This window comes from Phascolarctos cinereus, unplaced genomic scaffold (genome assembly GCF_003287225.1).
Source record: "Phascolarctos cinereus isolate Bilbo 61053 unplaced genomic scaffold, phaCin_HiC Scaffold_9;HRSCAF=440, whole genome shotgun sequence".
Classification (NCBI taxonomy): domain Eukaryota; kingdom Metazoa; phylum Chordata; class Mammalia; order Diprotodontia; family Phascolarctidae; genus Phascolarctos; species Phascolarctos cinereus.
Window position 1 is genome coordinate 224,553,722 of NW_027556402.1, and position 22,728 is coordinate 224,576,449.

General features: G+C 40.5%; 1 protein-coding gene across 2 annotated transcripts in view; it reads left to right on the forward strand.

Annotated features, from left to right (window-relative positions):
• Positions 1 to 3,173: 3,173 nt before the first annotated feature.
• BBOX1 (gamma-butyrobetaine hydroxylase 1) overlaps positions 3,174 to 22,728 on the forward strand; it is an 86,270-nt gene continuing 66,715 nt past the window's right edge. For both annotated transcript variants that reach the window (XM_020977789.2, XM_078148264.1), the window contains exon 1: positions 3,174 to 3,295. The gene's annotated coding sequence lies outside the window, so the exon portion shown is untranslated. The remainder of the gene's footprint in view (positions 3,296 to 22,728) is intronic.

Below are 22,728 nucleotides of genomic sequence, written 5' to 3' on the forward strand. Positions count from 1 at the left end.
ATGGTGGAAGCAACCCAGGGTTGGAGTATGGAAAGTGATGAGACTAGAAATCCACAATTACAGGGATAAGGAGACAGATCAAAATCAAAACTAGCATTTCCTAGTCAAGCAATAGGACAAGAGAGCAAAGTACTCACTGATAAAGGATGGTATGAAATTGAGCTGGTTAATTATCAGCCTAAGATTTTGAAGGGAAGAAAGTCAGACAAGAGCAGGGGTCATGGCTTGGGAAAGCAGGGAGACAAGGCAGTTAGGTAAAACAACAGATGGCATTGGACTTGAAAGTGGAAGATGCAAGTTCAAATTCTGCCTCAGATACTTATGTGCTGTGTGACCCTGGGCAAGTCTCTCAACCTCTCTCAGCCTCAGCTTCCTCATCTGTAATATGGGGATTTTAATAGTAACTCCCTCCTAAGGTTTCTGTGAGGATCAAAGAAGATAACATATTATAAAGCACTATACAAATGCTAGCTATTGTTACTATTTATTGTGGTAAGGGTAGAAAGCAGATTTTGGAAGAGCAAGGGCACAGGAAGAGATGGGAGAGGAAGAAATTAGGGTCAAATAGGAAGAGGAAAGAAGGGTAGAAAAGAAGGAAGGAAGGGTGGAAGAAAGGAAAGGAAGGAGTGAGGGAAGGAAGGAAGGAAGGAAGGAAGGAAGGAATGAAGGAAGGAAGGAAGCAAGGAAGGGAGGGAGAGGGAAAGAAGGGAGAAGGGAAGGAAATTCAAGTAGAGGGAGGAAAGGGGAGGGGAGGGAGGAGGAAATGGAGGGAGGAATGAAGAGAAAAAAGAAGGGAAAGGAAGAGGTAAAGAGGAAAGGAAAAGGGAGAAAGGGAGGAGCAAAGAGAGGAGTAAAAGGAGGAAGAAAGGTAGGGAGAGGAGAAAGAAAAAGGAGGGAGGGAAGGAAGGGTGAAGGGAGGGATGAAAGAAAAGATAGGGAGGGAAGAGGAGAGAAGGGAAGGAGGGAATGGAGAGAAAAAAAGAAGGGAAGGGAAAGGAGGAGGGAAGAAAGGAGGGAAGAAAGAAGGGAGGGAAGAGGAAGAGAGGAGCAAAGGGAGTGATGATTGCAGAAAGAAAGGGAGGGAGGGAAGAAAGAGAAGAAGGAGGGAAGGAGAAGGGAGAGAGGGAAGGGAAGAAGAAAGGAAGGAGGGAGGCGAGACCACCTGTCAGAGGCACCGCAATGTACAATCCCATTCTGTGTTCCAAAAAAGAGGTCGTCCTATAGTGGCTGCATCTTTCTGAGGTTTGGACAATATACCAGTGTTAAGGTGCAGGGCTGCCTCGACAAGCCAGTAACCACCTGCAGGACATGGCACGGGCTTGGCCAATCTGCCCTGCCCATTGCCTCTCTCAGTGTACTCTCCCCTCGTAGGCAGCTGGGAAAACCAACTAGACGAGAAACAACAGGCTACGGGCTGTGGTGACTATGGGTGTTTTCCCAGACAGAAGACTGGCGGAGGAGGGGAGGGTGTGAATGCTATAGAGGACAGTCCCCTCCCAACAGTCTGTTCTTCGCCCCCTCTCCTATATGGCAAGCCCTCCAGCCCCAGGCTGCCAATGGCCTAATTAGGTTTCTTTCTTTTGCCTTCCACCCCTCTTCCTCCGGGTCCAATACCTCCTTCTCCTGCTTCTCCTAGAATTAGACTCCATCATTATTATTATTCCTCCTCCTCCTCCTCCTGGTCTTCCTCCCTCTTCCTCCTCCTCCTCCTCTTCCCTACCATGCATGAAAATGAGAAGTCATGAGGATCAAGAAGAACGCACACGCTCCACTCTCCTGGTCATCTTCCTCCACCTCCTTAACCTTCCTCCTCCAACTCTTACTCAACTCTCCTAACGCTCCTCCCTTGGACTTGAAGTCAAGAAGTTCTAAGTTCAAATCTAGGCTCAGACACTTACTAGCTCTATGACCCTGTTTGCCTCAGTTTCTTCATCTGTAAAATGGAGATAATAAAAGCACCAACCTCCCAGGGTTGTTGTGAGGGTAAGACGAGGTAATATTTGTAAAGAGCTTTGCAAACCTTAAAGTGCCAAGTAAATGCTAGCTATTGTTATTATTATTCTACTCCTCATTCTTCCTGATTCTCTTATCTGCCTTTCCTCCTCCATCCTGCTCTTCCTCCTCCACCATCCTCCTGATCTTCTTCCTTCCCCTTCTCCTTACTCCCCCCTCCTCTTCCTGGTTACTTTCGCCCTCTTCCTTACACTTTCTTCCTCTCTTCACCTAGTCTTCTGCCCACCTTCTCCCTACCCCTCTTTTATTCTCCTATTCCTCTTTCTCTACCCTCTTCTTCTTCCTCCTCCTTATCTTCCTTCCCCTTACCTTTCCTTTTCCTTTTTCCCTTTCCTCCTCCCTCCTCCTGCCTCTTTCTTTTCCCTCTTCCCTTTCCTCTCATCTCCTTCTGGTCTTTCTCCCTCCTCTTCACCCTTCTGGTCTTCATCCTTTTCTCTTCTCTCCTCCTCCCTCTCTTCTAAGGAGGTTTGTGACTGATCAACTCGTCAGGCAGCCCTAGGTGATAAGGAAGCCATGTGCCAGCCCTAAGAGCTCCCAACACTTTGCCTAGAGTTTGGAAGGAAGAAGACAGGCAGGCACAGGGCTTGGCTCTTTAATAATCAGTGTCCAGGAGAGCTGGCAGATAAGAGAATCAGTAGAAACAGTATGTTCAGGGCTGTGTCTTTGCCCCTCTCTCTGACCCTCTCAAGGTCATTGTTCTGGGAACTAGAAACTGGGCATCCAGGGAGACCAAAGGAGTTTCAGGTCACGGGGTAATGTAGAGGTTGTTTGTCTTTTGATTTGCTAAATAGGTATGGCTCCAAGCCCTAGCATTTTAGCCAGGAGAAAACTCATGCTAGGAACAGATGGAGGGGGAAAAAATGCAGCTGACTGTAAGCTGCTGCTATCCCAGGACAGAGAAGGGACTCAGTGGCCCCAGGCAGGAGAGGGTGGATTATGGGTTTCTCTGGCAATCACATTTTTTCCCCTGCTCAGCTTCACCACTTCAAGGCTTGGAAGCCTGTAGGTTCTTTCTATTTATTCATTCACCCTCAGGTTCCCTGCAGAGTTTCTCTGCACCTTCTGATTGGACCATCCCCCTTCATTTGCAAGTGGCATTGTGTCATATACCCGCTGGGGGCAGGGCAGCAGGGCCACTGGCAGAAGCAGCAAACACCAGCTTCTTAGAAAGAGTGTCACCAAAGGCAGGATCACATTGCAAAAGAAGATTGGAGACACTGTGCAATGTAATTGGTCTCCACCCATTTGCAAAGGGATACGTGGAGGAGATTCAGAAAAGGAGGTAACTTTTTATCATTATTATTATTTTCCAGGTTTACCAAAAACTTTGTGTGATTTCACACCTGAAGTACCACTTAGACCCTATGGATTGAGCTTTATTTTCCCTTAAGGGAAGGAAATTCAGGACAATGCGCCGTGGGGGAGGGCAAGGAATTGTGGAATTCTTTTGTGACTCTCAATAATTCAGTCCAGATAGTGACGGGAAAGAATATGAAGGAGCCAACACTGCTTTGTATGACTGGTTTGTCACAGATCTCCAATTACTTTTGTTTTAATAGTCAAATAAGTTTGAATTTTCTGATCTGACACAGGCTGACCACAAAGGGACGCAGTCTGAGACTGCAAGGTGGCAAGGAAAACCTGTCTTGAGATTAGAAAGGTGCCCTGCTAAATATCCAGAGCAGATCTTACCCTTGTTCTGGGGAACCCCAAAGGATTGAATATAGATGCAGCCTCAGGGAATCTATTATCATAGTCATTTCTTTTGAACAGTAGGTGAGACGGATAAGAAAAATATACTTAATTAGTAGTATAAGGTTTCCAATACTGAATTTTCTAGAGAAATGAGATTTCTAGTTTGTGAATTTCATTTTCCTTTCTAAAACTTATCAGTAATAGAAAGTGCTTTATTTTGGTTCTGACCTGCCATTTCATTGAGGTAGAGAAATTCCTGTGTGGAGACTCCCTTCATCCATGCAGATAGTCTTTAAAAGTCTTCTTAAGGAACAGAAAATTAAGTAATTTGCTCAGGATCGCACAGTTTGTATGTATCAGAGGCAGAATCTGAAAGTAAGTATTCCTGACTCTGAGGCAAGAGTATAATCCATTATACCAAACTGCTTCACTCTATTTAAACTAACTAGAGAAAAACCTTACTGCTCTAAGCTCTATAAATTTTGAAAAGGAATTCCACTGAGGGTTGGAGCAAAGTTTAACTTTAAGCTTTCTGTAAAGGGACAGTTTGCCAAGCAAAGCCATACTGCAGACAAGCTAAAGATGGAGAGAGATGTTTGACCTACTCAAGAGAACAAACCAATTCCAAGGACATTCTACTACTAGGAGACTTTTTTATTTTAGCAATTACTTTCAGTTCTATACCTAGAAGTCATAAAATTACATTTAAAAAAGTCTAACATGGACTTTTCACTCATTCATATTAGCTCTTATGCCTTCAATTAATAAGTTAATTTTTACTATATGCATAATAGGACAAGATCTAAAGAACTGGAAATATAGATATGGATGTATACATACCCTTACATACATACATGCATATATACAATATTACAATTATAATGTTCAGGAAATAAGTTCTGGAAACTTAATGGTGACATATGGTATAGTGGTTATACTGACCTGGGTTGTAGTCCCAACTCAAAACTGACTCACTATATGACTTTAAGCAAGCCCTATCACTTTACTGGGACTCAGTTTCCTCATCTGTAAAGTAAAGGGATTGATAATCAAAAGCTCTTAACCATATTTGTATCCCAGACTCCTTTGGCTGTCTGGTGAAGTCTATGGACCCCTTCTCTGAGTAATGATGTTAAATGCATAAAAAAGTTGACAAAGGAAATAATTTTTATTGAAATAAAGATGTAATTTTCCCCATACAAGTTCACCAACCCTTATAATCCATCCAGCACCCCTTGGCAGTCAGTGGACCTCAAGTTAAGAACTCCTGACCAACATGATACCTAAGACGATCCCTAGATGATACCCTTAGCTCTAACAGCTCAAAAGGTCTACATGAACAATGTCTTCCACAATTCACTGATTTGAATTCTGAATTTTGAATGTTTGTGACTGGTATAGCATACTTTAAGTGAATGTGTGATAGTCATTTAAAAATATTCAGTCTTGCTTTAATTGTGTATTATATATCAGCCTCTTAGTTATTCAGCGTTTATCAGATTTGGGTCTCTCATCCTAAAACTGCCCCTTGACCCTCTCACCACCACCACTACTCACCCCACCTCACCTCGTCCTCATTCTCCCCTTTCTGCTAAACTTCTGTCGTATGTAATCTCCCAGCACTTCATTGTCAATTCACTCATGAACCTCCTACAAGCTACTTTCCCTCCCTATCACTCTACTGATCCTGTTCCATAAGGTCACCAATGCACTTAACTGCAAAATTCACTGACCTCTTCTCAGTCCTCACCTTCCTTGACTTTTTCTGCAGCATTGGATACCAATGACCACCCACTCCCCCTGGATATTCCCTTCCCTGATGTTTTCCAACAGCTGTACCCTGACTCCTCCTCCTTTGTCTTCCAGGATCCTGATGCCTTTTAGCACTCTTGATTGACAGTTTCTTCTTGGGCTTTCCCAAGAAAATAATTTTTCTTTGTCCTCCTCCCCTTAAGTGTTTGGGGCAGCTAGATGGCCCAGCGTATAGACCGTCCAGGCTGGAGTTAGGAAGATCTGAGTTCCAATGAAGCCTAAGACACTTGTTATCTACCTGTGTGACCCTGGGCAAGGCACTTAACTTTGTTTGCCTCAGTTTCCTCCTCTGTAAAATGAGCTGGAGAAAGAAATAGCAAACCACTCCCGTGTCCTTCCCAAAAAAAACCCAAATGGGGTTGTGAAGAGTTGGACACAACTGAAACAGCATTAAGTGTAGACATCCACCAACAAGTATTAAATATGGGTTCAACAAGAGAGACCTGGATGAGTTGCAATCTACATTACTGGAAGAGAGGGAGAAGCCAGATGGATAAGATCACAGATCCATCTGATTATAATGTTATTTGTTATTACATATACAGATTCTAATTTAAATTCTTGATTTTTTTCTTACTATTTCAATTTTATAATCCAAATATTACCAAGGAAGGCAAAGTACTATCACGGAAAGAGCTAAACAGGCATATTCACCCTTGTGGAGAGATTATTAAATTTTCACTGTAAGCATTTACACCTTCAAGATCAGCAAGTTACAAATCAGGGCATGATTGCCTGTTTTGCTAATTTAGACTTAAGAAAGTGTTAATAATGCAAATTAAACTTGAAAGTGTGTGTGTCCATTTTTTTTTTCATGGAGAGATTGGTTGTTAAATATATACCAGCATACCACCCCATATGGCTCCATAAACATTGCTTGAATTCAGCAAGAGTGTAGTGGAAGGCTCAGGCAAGGAAGTTATCCCCAGACTGAAGGTCTAGTGACCACCTTAATAATAATACTGAAAAAAATAATAATAGTAATAATAACTGGTATTTATATAGCTCTTTAAAGTTCGCAAAATGCTTTACATCCAGTATCTTGTTTGAGTCTCATTACACCCAAGAAACTAAAAGACAGGAGACCTGATATCTAGAATCTATTTTTTTTAATTTTTAGGCAATTGGGGTTAAGAGACTTGCCCAGGGTCACACAGCTAGTAAGTGTCAAGTGTTTGGTCTGAGGTCAGATTTGAGCTCAGGTCTTCCTGACTCCAGGGCCGGTGCTCTATCCACCATGCCACCTACCTGCCCCGTGATATCTAGAATCTTCTCTCGTCTGTGACTTTGAGTAGGTTGGTTGCTTCTTTCTGGAATTCATTTTCCTCATCTGTAAAAGAAAGGGAGTGGATTTGATTCCTACTAAGGTCACTCCAATTTTAATTAACAATGACTTACACTATCTGCAAGATTTTGAACAGAGTCATTTAAGGTCTTCATACCTCAGTTTGGAAGGGGGGGCTTCCATATTGTAAAATGAAGGGTCTTTCTAATAGTCATGGTTATTGTTCAGTCATTTCAGTCACGTCTGACTCTTCGTTACCCTATTTGGGATTTTCTTGGCAAAGATACTGGAGTGGTTTGCCATTTCCTTCCTTCTCCAGTTCATTTTTATAGATGAGGAACTGAGGAGGAAAGGGTTAAGTGACTTATCCAGGGTCACATAGGGAGTGTCTGAAACCAGATTTGAACTCAGGAAGACACAAGTCTTCTTGACTTCAGTCTGGACGCTCTGTGCACTGTGGCACCACCTAACTGCCCTCTAATAGTCACAGAATTCTACTTTTACATATATCTGTGATTAGTATGCGAAATTACTTTCTGGGATGCTCTTTGATTTTGCAAGTCAGGCTACAGAAATCAATTCAAAAAAATAATACATTGATTCATTCGGAAACATACATCTAAAAGAGAAAGGAGTTTTGCTGCAATCTTGACTTGTACCAAAAGAGTAAATAGTCATAAATTTAGTGTTGGAAGGCCCTTAGAAGCCATCTAAGTACTGACGGAATGGAATAATATTGTGCTATAAGAAATAACGAGCAGGATGATTTCAGAAAAACCTGGAAAGCCCTACATGAACTGATACAAAATGAAGTAAGCAGAACCAGAACATTGCACATATAAACAACAATATTGTATGAGGAACAACAGTGAATGACTTAGCTATTCTCAGCAATACAATGATCTAAAACAGTTCCAAAGGATTCATGATGAAAAACACTATCTGCTTCCAGAGAAAGAACTGATAGTATCTGAATACAGACCAAAGCATACTATTTGTTACTTTCTTTCCTTCTTGTATTTTTTTTTGGTTCAAATTTTCTTCCACAAAATGACTAATGTGGAAATATGTTTTACGTGATTGCACATGTATAACCTGTATCAGATTGCTTGCTGTCTTGGGGAGGAAGGAAGGGAAAGAGGGAAGAATAAAATCTGGAACTCAAAAAAATTTTTAAACATTAAAATGTAATTGTAAATTACAATTTGCTAATGCAAATTTAATTAAAAATTAATTAATTTAATTTAAAGTAAATTTAAATGTAAAATGTAATTGAGGAAAAAATGAAATATTATTTTTAAAAAAGAAGCCATCTAAGGTCAACCCTCTTATTTTATGGAGGAGGAAACTGAGGCCAATGACACTAGGACTTAGCTATGGCACCAAGGGACAGTACCCATCTGAGGCAGGATTTGAACCTGCATCCTGACTTCACAACCAGTATTTTCAACTGAACCAGGATCCCTTCCTTAATATGATTCACCATAATGAGGCAGGCTGATGTAGAAAAATGCTCACATGTGTCCCACAGGGACTTGCCAAGCTCGAGGAGAACTAATGTGGTGGGTGGGGTGGGGCAAGGAGAGGCAGAGGAACAAATAATCAAATGAGTATTAGAAATGCAGAGAAAGAAGTCCCATCAGATAAAGGCAAAACCTGAAACCCCAGTGCTCCGTTTTCAGGGAGCAGCAGGGAATCATTTCCATAGCAGCCAAATCTAATATTTCACAAACTCTTGCACTGGGCAATCTGCAGAAGTACTAGATGAACTTATCAGAATGTAACATCTTCCTGTAACAGGCATTCCTTGAGAAAGGTCCAGGGAGCCAAGTGAGTGGTGGCCTGAGAAGCTGATGTGCCCTCTGAACGGTGTGCATTGTTGACCCTCCTAACCCTAGGTTCTGCATGGAAATATGGCATTTTCTTGTGGTCTCTTTCTTCTAGAGCATCAGTTTCCCATCTAACTCAGCATAGAGTTGTTCCACTGATACTAATTCCTCATAGATCCAATTTTCAAGAGTCTCTCTAAGAGAGATCAGATGCCCAATAATTCCTCCCATTCGAACCTACAAAAATTTTCAAAGCAGAATAAACTTTGAATATGGATTTTTGTTTATGATCTTGACCTTGTCTCTGTCACCTTACTACAACAATAGACTTCCAGGGAGCCAGTAAAAGTTAGCATGGAAAATTCCTTGATTTTTACTTTCTCCTCTTCATATTAACCATACCCATTTCTTACATATAAACACACATACACAATGCAAGTGATAGAAACAACCTGCAAAATTCTTTCACAATTACCCAAATAAATTCAGCTCCCCAGATCTAGAAACCAAATCCTTCAAGGGAAAGCTGAAGGAATAGCAATATTCCAATTCTTCTACTTTGACCCATGTGCCTGAAAGTCTCCCAACAGCCAAACTTCTTCCCTCTCCACCCTTCATTTAATATCTTCCTTGGCACACTCTTTTGGCTAGGTGAGTTGGGGAAAGATTCTCATTTTCCCATAACATCTGGCTAACACTTTCCCTTCCTTATGATATCTAGTTCAAATATTTCAAAAGAGAATAAGAAAAACAGAAAACTATAAAGCCAAAAACTCAAAAGAGCATACCCAAGAGTGACGAATTTTTATCTGGACAATGTTTGTGTGTACGGTTGCATGAACAGTAAGTGTGATGTGGGCTCCTTGCCATTCTTCAATACAGAAACTCCATTATGTCTTCTGGAAAGTTTGTTTTGTTTTTTCACTTATATTTATTAATACCGCACTATGTGCCAGGTATTGTGCTAGGCAGATATAAAGATAAGCAAGATACAGTCAATACCCTTCAGAATGTATAATCCAGTAGAAGACTTGTTGTTATTTTCACCTGGGAAGATCAAAGAAAACTTAGCAAAGATGGCTTATCCTTGAAGGGTAGGGAGAACTCTAACAGGTGCAGATGAGGGAGGAGAGCATTCAGGGAAGTAGGAATAACACAATAAAGTCAGGAAAGACCTGTTCTAGGGATAGCAAAGGCAGTTTCACTTCTTTGGAGATACTCCATAAATAGTAATGCTACCTCATTAAAATCATTGACATGTCCATGAGACCAACAAAGTTTGAAAGCCATTAGTGGATTCATTATTTGAAATGTCTTGGAAACCAACTTAATTAAATCATTTTTGAAAACTAAAATAAAAAAGGAGACTATTTTGGCATCATCTATCACTTCAATGCTGATGGTTCCCAAATGCATGTCCCCAGTTCTCCTACCCCTCCCCCCGAACTCTGGTCCTATTTTGTCAGCTGCCCTTGAGACGTCCACAAAGGAAATCCCCACATGTCTCTCTTAAAATATTTTGGCTAGATCCGGAGTCAGAAGACCTGGGTTCAAACCCCACCCCTGATGCTCCCTACTTATATGACCTTGGGCAAGTCATTGTCACCTCACAATTAATCTGGTCAAACTCCAACTCATTAGTTCCTTACTTTGAGATACTGCATGAGGAAGTGAATATGGTACTTGACATGGAGTCAGGAAGATCTGGATTCGAATTCTGCTTCTAACACTTACAACCTATATGATTCTGAATAAGTCACTTAACCTAGCTGAGCCTCACTCTCTTGATCTGTAAACTGAAGGAGCTGGATTCAATGGCCTCTGAGCCTCTTCCAGTTCTAGAGCTATGATCCTACAATCCCATTATCCAACCACACCCACTCCCTCAAATACAGTGAGTCCCCTTTCCCATGACCCCATTCTTTTTTCTTTTCTTCTTTTTTTTTGGCTAGGCAAGGGTGTTAAGTGACTTGCCCAGGGTCACACAGCTAGCTAGTAAGTGTCATGTGTCTGAGGCCGGATTCAAACTCGGGTCCTCCTGAACCCAGGGCCGGTGTTCTATCCACTGCACCACCTAGCTGCCCCCCAACCACAACCCCATTCTTGTCTGTGGTTTCTCTACTAATAATAAAAAACCATCTCTGAAAGACCAGGAATATTGGAGTCATATATGAATCTTCTTTCATGTAAAGTGGCCAATTCCACTATAGTAAGTGCTGGTCAAACAGAGGGAAAGAGATAGAGATGCAGTGTGTGTGTGTGTGTGTGTGTGTGTGTGTGTGTGTGTGTACATACACAAATTCACATATATATATATATACACACACACACACATACAAACACATTCATATATATATGTACACACACACATACATTCATATATATATATGTGTGTGTGTGTGTGTGTGTGTGTATGTACATACACATTCATATATAAAATGTATTGCCCTATATATACAGACATATTTGTGTAGGTATATAAATAAATATACACACATATTCAAGCTTTAATACATGTACTGAGACTTTTAGAACACATTATATATGTAGGTATCATTTGTTTTTATATCATCTTCACTACTGAATCAATTGTCCCACTCACTAAACCAGCAAGTCACCCCCTTTTAACAAAAAATAAAAAATATAGAGAGAAAAAAACAGTCCGGCAAAAGCAACACATCGACTATATCTGATGTCTCTGTTTGATGTCTAAAGCCCTTCATAATATGACGTCTCCCCCAGCTTTCCAGTGCTCTTACACCTTAAACCGCCCCTCCCTTGTACCTTGTGACCCAGCGACAATGACCTCTTTGCTGTTTCTCACACAGAAACTCCATCTCCTGACTACAGGCATTTTCACTGGCTGTCCTCCATGCCTAGGATTCTCTCCCCACCCATCTCTCTCGCTCCTGTTCTTCTGTTGATAATCTCCAATTTATCCTACATATAGCTTGTTTGTACATTGTGGTTTGCATGTTGTCTCTCTCACTAGACTTTAGGGTCCTTGAGAGCAAGAACTGTCTTCTGCCTTTCTCTGTATCCTCAGCACTTAGCACAATGCCTGGCACATAGTAGGTATTTAATGAATGTTTATTAATAGACTGATGACAATATTTCACACCTATAGTCTTTTGCAAAGAAGGAACATAGAGACTCAGATTTAGAACTGGAAAAAAACTATCCAGTCCAAGACTCTAATATTATAAACGTGGAAACTAAGCTCTAGGGAGGTTAAATGATTGGTCCAAAATCACAGAGGTAGTGAGCATTGGAGTTGGGATCTGAAGTCAAGTACTCTGACACCAAGGGGAGGAGATGCATTTTTTTCAGCTCTTTTCTGGGGTTTAGGCATCACGTTTTAGGAGGGACACTAACAGACTGGCATCCAAAGGATGGTGAGCAGTCTGACAACGAACTCTTTTTTTTCTCCTGGTGCAATCCCTTCATTTTATTTTTTTTAATTCATTTTGAACTTAAATACAACGATACAAAAAAGAGAATGTTTTCATGTTCACAGCACAACATAAGAAGATTCAACATAAAACCATAAATTTCCATTTCACACTGCTTACTTAAAAAAAAAAACTATGTAATAAATACTACACATCATTTTCAACGCTATCCCACTTTTCTGTGGTTCCTTCTAACTTTTCTTTTGTTCTCTGCTGTGCACTTTTTTCCTCCCTCCCTCCCCAAAATCTTTCCATAGAAAATTGAAAAGCTGAGAAAATAGAAGGGAAAAAAACTAAATAGAATCAAGCACCGTCTTCAAATAGATGACAAGCTGTAATGAACTAGCGCACTTCCGTGGTATTGCAGAAGGCACAACTACATGCAATGGAGCAAAACGACAAACTTTGGATCACAATAAGGAAGTTATCTCTAATTAATAGAATGGTACAATATGTCCAGCAGGCTGCCATGGGAGGTAATAGTAATAACTTACTTTTGTGTAGAGTGTTGTATGGTTTACCCAGCACTTTTCATACATGTTCTCATCTAACCCTTACAATAGCCCTCGGAGGTAGACAGGTAGTTATTACCTTCATTTTACTGATCAGATGGCTGGCTCAGGAGTAAGTGAAGAGACTGAGCCTATAGCCAGCCTTCAGCTTCCTAGTTTAGGATTCTCTTTCCTGCTATATACATTCTTTTTCCCCCAAGGTATTTAATGAGGGGCTTAGATGCCCATGTGTTTGGGGATGCAATAGATGGGTTTCCTCACTGCCTAAGAGACTGGATTATAGAACCTCTACCATCCCTTTTAATTTGAAAGTTCTTGGATTTTCCTTATCTCTACTGAGTTAATGACTTGCTAAACCTTGTCTCTTTTTTCCCCTCTTCATTTCAAAGGTCCTTGTTATCTTAAACATGGATTTGTTCAACAGCCTCTTAATCTGGTCTCAATGGATCTAATTTCTCCCACTGCAGATACTTCTCTTTTCCTTTCTTCCAGATATTTTTGTCTTGTGCTTTTGCACAAGAATCTTCAAAAGCTTTGGGGGGCCTACTATATCAAGTTATAACTCCTCATATTCAAACTTGTTCAAGCCTATTTACCCAACCATTTTTTCTTTAGAACTTAGTACTGAGAGTGGGAGTGGAAGTGGGAGTGTTACTGGCACTGGTAGTTTGTACCTACACAGTGCTTTAAGGTTTGTACAATGCTTTACAAATATTATTGTATCCTATCCTCACAATAACCCTAGGAGGTAGTTGTGATTATTATTCACATTCTACAGATGGGGAAACAGAGGCAGATTGCAGTTAAGTGACTTACCCAGGGTCACCCAGCTAGTAATTGTCTGAGACTGGATTTAAGGTCCAGTCTTCTCAAACCCAGGTCTAGCACTCTGCACCTTGTACTACATTAGTTAAATTAGTATTTGTAATGTTCCACAGAGATCAAGCTCATTCATGCTTAGTGGCAGTTTAGCAGAATGTAAGTTAGGGCAGCTGGGTGGTACAATGGACAGAGCATTGGGCACTGAATCTGAGATGAAATACAGCCTCAGACACTTACTATCTGTGTGACCTTGGGCAAGTCACCTAACCCTAATTGCCTCAGTGTCTTCATCTATAAAATTATCTGGAGAAAGAAATGGCAAACTATTCCAGTAGCTTTGCCAAGCAAAACCCAGAAAAGGATCACAAAGAGTCAGACACGGCTGAAAACGACTAAACAACAAACAACAAAAGAATATAAGTTCCTTAAGGGCAGTTACTGTCTCATTTTTGTATTGGTATCCCCTTGTACAGGCTCTGGTATACAACAGGTGCTTTATAAATGCTTTCTTTCTTGAGTGACTGCTGCAATGTCTTTATTTTCACTCTTCTCTCTACCTGAATACTTTTCCTCCTCCTCTCTACCTATCCAAATCCCATCCTTTCTTCACGGTTTCATATACTTGATCAAAGTTTCCCTCACCACTCAAGTCTATTCTAATCTATTCTTTTTCTGTACTGTTTCAAAAAGTCACTTCTATTTACCCCTTAATTATTTAACATTTGTTAGTCCTATATTCCCTATAAGATTATAGGCTCTTTGTGGTCAGGGACCACAAATTTATTAATCTGTTTCCTTGAAGGCTTATAGCAAAGTATATAGAAAACACACATCTATTCATCAGATGCATATTTGCCTATAATTTAATTGGTAATGATAATACGCCCTGTAATAAACCAAGCGCAGCCTCTTATGCATAAATATTTGTTTTTGAAGTAAATCAAATCACTCCTTGTCTTAGTGGATAGTCTTTGTGAGTTTCTGTGTTCAAAAATAATTCTTTACCAACTGGGAATGACTTAGCCCTTCTCAGCAGTAAGATGACCCAAGACAATCCCAAACGACTCATGATGAAAAATGCTATCTGCCTCAGAGAAAGACCTGATGTTGTCTGAATACAGAAGAAAGGATACTATCTTTCATGCTTGCTTTCAGTTGGAGTTTTCTTCCACAAAATGATTAATATGGAAATGTTTTACATAACTGCTAATGTATAACCTATACGTTGCTTATCATCTCAAGGAAAGGGGAGAAGAGGGAGGGAGGGAGAGATTCTGGAATTCAAAACCTTAAAAAAAAAACCAATGAATGCTTAAAAATGTTTTCATGTGTAATTAGGGAAAAGTAAAATATTATTTAACATAATAATAATTGTTCACCTACTGGGCAACATTCTGGTGAAGAGTTTTCCTGAAATTGTCAGTTTAGAACTTAAAACTTGTCTTCAGGCCCCATTCTAAAGGCTTTCTAGATGGGTAAGACCTGCTTTAGCTTAGGTTCCAATGGTGTAGCCTTCAAGAATCCTACATCACATCCAAGCTACAATGAGCCATCAAAGTAGAAAGAAACAGTGGAAGAGCCCAAGATTTGGAGTGAGAGGACCTCAGTGCCCTACCTCAGTCACTCACCAGCTAAGTGACCTGGGGCAAACACCTTCTCTGAGCCTCAGTTTCTTTATCTATAAAATACTGAGGATGGACTAGATAAGCTGCTGAGAACCTTTCCGGCTCAAAATTTATAATCCTATGATCTTAAAAGTTCATAAGAATACTATAGGTAGATATCTAGATAGACAGATTGATAGATGCGGAGATTTGTACTAATAGTCTACTTTGTAAAAATGGATTTTAAAATATGAGCCTTAAATCTTGGTTAGGGGCATTATGCATACAATTTTTAAAATTTTAATTGGGGTGGAGGCAAGTTTGCTGCTATAGATCATAAAACATGTAATTGTTATTGTTTGCTGTTCATCATTTGTTCTTGAGGAGAACCAACAATATCATGAGGGTGATGTCTTAACTTGAGCGTGAATTGGATTTGAGTCAGCCCTTTGAACTAGTAAGGACCGTAGAGATCTGATCTAATGATCTTATAGATGAAGATCTATTGAGGGGAAATGATTTATCCAAGAAGACAGAGGGAATTAGCAGCCTTCAGGACTCAGACCCACTTTTTCAAACTACAAGATGTATATTCTTTATGCCATATTATGATTCAGAGGCAGTCCACTACAATGGAAAGAATGCTGTATTTGGAATCACAAGACCAGAGTTCAAATCTCTGCTTGTGCAAGTCATTTTAATCTCATTTTCCTCATTGTAAAATTGGGGAGGGGGAATGTGGACCAGAGGTGTCTGAATTCCCTTCTAGCTCTGAAGTTATGATCTATTAATATATGTAGTAAATAGCCCGAGTAAAGCCTGCTCTGATATTTTCAATGAAGGCTGATTTCATCAGCACAAGTGCCATCTCCAATAGCCAGCAGCACCTTGTGCAACTCTTCTGACTAAACATAAAAACCCATGAAAACAAATTCAACAAATTCAATTGAATTCAATAAACAGTACTGCTTTGTGGAAGGCTTCATGCTAACTAGGAAATAAGACAAAAAACAAAGAGTCTTTGCCCTCGATGAGTTCCCAGTCTACACAATAGAGACTCAACAAGCCAGAATGATTGATCAAATCTAATAAGATTCTTATTTTAATGTTTCTGGACCTGTGATTTAATAGGCATGGGGTGCTCTTGGTGAAGCACTTCTACCAATGTAGGTCAGAAGATTTTCTCTGTGATTTAGCTTTTTTTGTTTGTTTTGGGGTTGTTGTTTTTTTTTTTAGTTTCATAGTCATCTTTTTTTATTATACTATGTTATAGAATTGCTTGTTTTATTCTAAAAATTAAAAAAAAAAGTTATCATGAGCACTGAGCTATGACTTGCCCAGTATCACACAATCAGTCAGTGTCAGAGCCCCATGGTGCCTTGGAGGAGTTGCTGGGTCCTGTAGACTATATTACTAGTGGGATGTAAGCTGTGGCAGCTCTGACCAATCTAGAAAGCTTTCAGATAGGGGCCTGTAGACAAACTCTGTCCAAACCCCAGCCTGGTTAGTTTCAGGGAAGTTCTTCACCACACTATTGCCTTGTTATTGTCGTTCAGTCAATCAATAGCGGCTGACTCTTTGTGACACTGTGGACAAACTGTCTATGGGGTTTTGTTGGCAAAGATACTGGAGTGGTTTGCCATTTCCTCCTACAGTTTTAATCAGCATGAGGGCCAACTATTGCCTAGCAGGTAACAAAATGTTTCTTGGCCACAGAAATTCATGAGGGCCTACAACTTTGGCAAGGAGATATTTAACCTGCTTCAAAACAAATATTTGTGAACCCAGGTCCATCTGATTCCTCAAGGCAGCTTTCTATTCACTGTACCTCTAGAGATGAAGTTTATAGAGACAAATGAAAAATTCTCTACTTGGATTTTAAAAATCAACTGCATAAATAATCATAGAAATAGCCAACATTTGTTTTATAGTTTGTAAAGGGCTTCACATATATTATAATAGAGGTAGTATGGTTAAAAAATCAATCAGTAAGCATGTATTAACTATCTACTATGTAGATATAAATATATACTATAAATATATACCAGGTGCTGGCCAATGAAAGAGCAGTGAATTTGGAGCCAGGGAGCCTGGACTTAACTCCCAGCTCTGTTAATTATTCCAAAGGTTTGACCTTCTCAGGCCTTTGTTTTCCTTTAAGGGAATCCCTTCCAACAGTGAAATTATGCGAATCACTTGATTCTAGAATGAAAAACATATATACGGAACAGTTTATATACAGCAGACTACGAGCTCTATGTGAATCGACCTTGTACATGGCTGCCGCAACCAGCAACTTGAACTTAAGCTATGGTATGGCAGAAATAGTGTTCAATCAATCAATAAGCATTTATTAAGTGCTTATTATATACCAGGAACTGTGTTAAGCTTTGGGGATACAAAGAAAGGCAAAAAAAAAAAACCAGTCCCTGCCCTCAAGGAGCTTATATTCCAATGGAACAGACTAAGTGCAAACAGCTATGTTCATATAAGATGGATATACTGGAAATGGGAGGTAATCCCAGAAGGAAGGCACCAGCATCCGTAGCAAGAATGGAGATCAGAAAAAGCCTGCTGCAGGAGGTGGGATTTCAGCTGAATCTCAAAGGAAGCCAAGGAAAACAATAGGTAAAGGTGAGGAGAGAGACCATTCCAGGCATAGGTGACACAGAGTTGGGAGATAGAATACCAAATAGATGGAACGGAAAGAAGACTCGTGTTGCTACATTATAGAATAAGTAGAAGGAAGCAAAGCATAAGATGATTTCAAAGGTAGAAAGTGGCCAGGTTGTGAAGGGCTTTCAAAGCTAATTATTATCTATTATCACCACCTATTATTATTATCCAGGGAGAAACTGAATGAGATGGTGGCCTCTGAGGTCCTGTCCAACCGTGAGATTATCTGGGTTTTGAATCAAAGCCTCATATTTCCATTATTTGAAAGAGTTTCATTTCATGAGGCTTTAATTATTAGAATTAACATTCTGATTTGGAGAAGAAGCATTTTAACAAGCTTAGATTTTTCTGTAATGATATTAAATGCCTGGGGAGGGTGTGCTTTTGTTTGGTTTGATTTGGTTCAGTTTGGTTTGGACCTGTTATTTCACCAATCAGAAGGGAACCCCTACCAAAGCAGATCTACAGCTTATAGTCTGGGAGAGCTGGCTAGGGCACTTGAGAGGTTAAATGACTTTCTCACGTATAACCCACTGGCTACTCAGTGGAATGCAAGCCATAGCAAGTCCTATCAATCTAGAAAGTCTTGTGGAAAACACTTTACTATATTGTTCAGAAATTTTAATAATTATTATATTGTTTAAATATACCTTCATGTGACTAGAGATTGTTTGAACCCAGAATGTTGCCCTGACCTCAGTAACTTTCTAGGAATACCAGAGATGGCTGTAAGAAATTTTGGGGTCCCCCAGCTCCTGGATCCACCCCAAACATTATGTTTCGGATCCATTTGCCCAGGTCTTTCTTAGGGTCCAATCAAGTTTGTGTTTGGGTTTCCCTTATGTTTTTCAATTTTGCTGACTGTTTATATTTGCTGATATCCATCTCAATTTACTTTGCTTTCAAATTGTTCTGGTGGGAAACTTGCATAACTGCATACTTGGGTTCATGTGTGGGTACAGTTGTCTAAATCCTACATAATGTAAACCTTCCATAACCTGGAGGAAAGGGAACCACCTCTTATTTCCATCTCTCTCTCTCTCTCTCTCTCTTCTCTCTCTCTCTCCTCTCTCTCTCTCTCTCTCTCTCTCTCTCTCTCTCTCTCTCTCTCCCTCCTTTCCTCCCTCTCCCTCCCTCCCTCCCTCCCTCCTTCCCTCCCTCTTTCCTTCCTTCCTTCCCCTCTCCCTCTTTTTCACTCTTCCAAACAACCTAATAAATTTAACTCTAAAACTATTTCACATTCTGAGGTTTGTTCTCACGAATGCTGGTCTTCAGACATGGGGCCAAAGGCAAATTCTGCCCAAATCTCAACATAATTAAATTCAGAGACTCTTAGACTCACAAAGCCATAACCCCAGTACAGACTCTGTTGATCTCACATCTGGAACACTGTCATGACTTGCAGTATGATGATCTTTGTCTCCCTGCCTCAGCTCTCTCATTTTCTAAAGCAAAGCTCTGGCCACACCAGTCCCCTCTCTACCCAAACTCAATAAACTCCAGTTGTTCCCAGATGCCTCCATGATCAAATATAAAATCATCTGTTTAGCATGTAAATCCCTTTACAACCTGGCCTCTTCCTACCTTTCCAGTCTTTACTCACCTCTACTCATTCTAAGATTCAACTACACTGACCTCCTTGCTGTTTCTCACACACAACACTCTCTCCCAATCTGTGCCTTTGCACTGGTTGACCCCCGCGCCTGCGATACCCGCCCTCTTCTCCTCTGCCTCCTACCTTCCCTGGCTTCAGTTCCAATCTTTTCTTCTTTCCTAGGCTATTCTTCCCAATTCCCCCTCCCACCCTCTCTAGTACTTTCCTCCTGAGATCAGTACCTTTTACTTATATCGCATCTTTGCCTAATTGTTTACATGTTATTTCTCCCAGTAGAATGTGAATTCCCTGAAGGAAAGTATTATATTTTGGCCCTTTCTTTGTATACCACAGCACTCGGCATAGCGTCTGGCATATAGTAGGTGCTTAATAAATGCTTGATGGATTGATGCAGCCTAAATTCAAAACAGCTTTTTGTGGATGCCAAATACAATGCTAATTTGCACTGAGATTATAGTTTACTACACGTGAGCAACTATCTAGTCATACTTCCCAGTCACCAAAATAGGCACAGAGGAGGGGGGCAGAGTCAAGATGGCGGAGTGAAAGCAGTGACTTGCTTAAGCTCCCCTCCAAACCCCTCCAAATACTCATAAAAAAAATTGCTCTAAACAAATTCTGAAGCAGCAGGACCCACAAAAAGACAGAGTGAAACAAATTTCCAGCCCAAGACAACCTGGATGATTGATCAGAAAGGTGTATCGGGCCAGGCTGGGAGCACAGCACAGCGCAGGGCTGCTTGGGTGTGCAGGACGCAGTGAACCTGGAGCAGGCCTCAGAGGACTGAATCACAGGCAGCTGTGGAGGTTTCCAGACTTCTCAACCCACTAATGCCAAAGACAACTTAGAAGGTCAGTGGGAAAAGTCTGTTTCTGTCGGTGCTGAGAAAGGAAGGTGGGGTTTCAGCTTCATTCCCCAAGAGCATGGGGGGGGGGAGGCAGCTGCTTCCCGAGCTTCCGGCCCACAGACTGAGGGGGAGTCAGAGAGGGATTGCAGGGATCTCTTTGCCAGTGCTGAGGTAGGAATATCTTGCTTTGCCCGTGTTTGGATCTGGGCCACACTTCTGGGCTGCAGTGCTGGGGTGAGGAGAAGCGCTGGTGCCATGGAGCTTGTAGTGGCTGTGCAGAGAAACCCCTCCTCACAGTTACAGGACAGAAAGGAGTACTTGTAGTCGCAGGCCGGGAAAGGAGTAAACACCTCACTCACCCCTTATCATACCACCTTGGAAGAACTGAAAATTTACAGGGCCCTACAAGTATCTCTGAAAACAGCTGTACAAACCACCCAAAGCTTGGGACAGTACATTCTCCACACTGGAAGCAGACTCTTACCTTAACAAAGAGTTTAAAACTCAAGTAATTGGCCGGGATCATGAGCAAGCAGCAAAAAGAGTCAGACTATATTATCTTACTTTGGTGAAAAAAGATCAAAAATACAACCAGAAGAAGACAACAAAGTCAAAGCTCCTACATCCAAAGCCTCCAAGAAAAATATGAATCAGTCCCAGGCCTTGGAAGAGCTCAAAAGGGATTTTGAGAAGCAAGTAAGGAAAAACTGGGAAGAGAAATGAGAGTGATGAAAGAAAATCATGAAAAACAAGTCAACAGCTTGCTAAAGGAGACCCAAAAAATACTGAAGAAAATGACACTTTAAAAAATAGCCTAACCCAAATGGCAAAAGAGGTCCAAAAAGCCAATGAGGAGAAAATGCCCTAAAAAGAAAAATTGGCCAAATGGAAAAGGAAGTCCAAAAGATTACTGAAGAAAATACTTCCTTAAAAATTAGAATAGAGCAATTGGAAGCTAGTGACTTTATGAGAAATCAAGACACTGTAAAACAAATCCAAAAGAATGGAAAGTTAGAAAACAATGTGAAATATCTCATTGGAAAAACAACTGACCTGGAAAATAGATCCAGGAGAGAGAATTTAAAAATTATTGGACTATCTGAAAGCCATGATCAAAAAAAGAGCCTAGACATCATCTTTCAAGAAATTATCAAGGAAAACTGCCCTGATATATAGAACCAGAGGGCAAAATAGAAATTGAAAGAATCCACAGATCTCCTCCTGAAAGAGATCCCCAAAGGAAAACTCCTAGGAATATATAGCCAAATTCCAGAGTTCCCAGGTCAAGGAGAAAATATTACAAGCTGCCAGAAGGAAACAGTTCAAGTACTGTGGAAACACAATCAGGATAACACAAGATTTAGCAGCTTCTACATTAAAGGACCAGAGGGCATGGAATATAATATTCCGGAGGGCAAAGGAGATAGGATTACAACCAAGAATCACCTACCCAGCAAAACTGAGTATAATCCTTCAGGGGAAAAAATGGTCATTCAGTGAAATAGAGGACTTTCAAGCATTCCTGATGAAAAGACCAGAGCTGAATAGAAAATTTGACTTTCAAATACAGGACTCAAGTGGAACATGAAGAGGTAAACAGGAAAGAGAAATCATAAGAGACTTATTAAGATTGAACTGTTTACATTCCTGCATGGAAAGATGATATTTATAACTCATGAGACCTTTGTCATATTAGGGTAGTTGGAGGAAAAAAATTACATGTATGTAGATAGATAGATAAATAGATAGATAGATAGATAGAGAGATAGATAGATGGCACAGGGTGAGTTGAAGATTAAGGGGTCATATCTGGAGAATAAAATTAAGGGATGAGGGAGGATTATACTCGGAGAAGAAGAAAGGGAGAGGTAGAATGGGGTAAATTATCTCACAAAAAAAACAGAAAAGAAAAGTCTCTTACAGTGGAGGGAAGCAGGGGAAGGTGAGAGGGAATGAGTAATCTTATTCTCATAGGATTTGGCTTAAGGAGGGAATAACATACACATTCAATTGGGTATGGAAATTGTCTTACCCTACAAGAAAATAGGGGGAGAAGGGGACAAGAGAGCAGGGGGATGATAGAGAGGAGGGCAGATTGGAAAAGGGTGTAATCAGAAGTAAATACTTCTGAGGAGGAACAGGGTCAAAAGAAAGAATAGAATAAATGGGAGGGCAGGATAGGATTAAGGGAAATAGAGTTAGTTTTTCACAACATGTCTGCTATGGAAGTGTTTTGCATAACTGCACATGTACAACCTATATTGAGTTGCTTGCCTTTTCAATGAGGGTGGGTGGGGAGGGAGGAAGACAGAAAATTTGAAACCTAAAGTTTTAAAAACATATGTTTAAAAAAAAAGTTTTCACATGCTATCGGGAAATAAGAAATACAGGAAATGGGGTACAGAAGTCTAACCTGCCCTACAGGAAAATAGAAGGGGAAGGCGATAAGAGAAGGGGGGAGAGAAAGAAAAGAGGACATACTAGGGGAAGGGGTATTCTCAATGCATGCCATCTTGGGATGGGGGGAGGGTGAGATGGGTTGAAAATTTAGAACTCAAAAATTTGT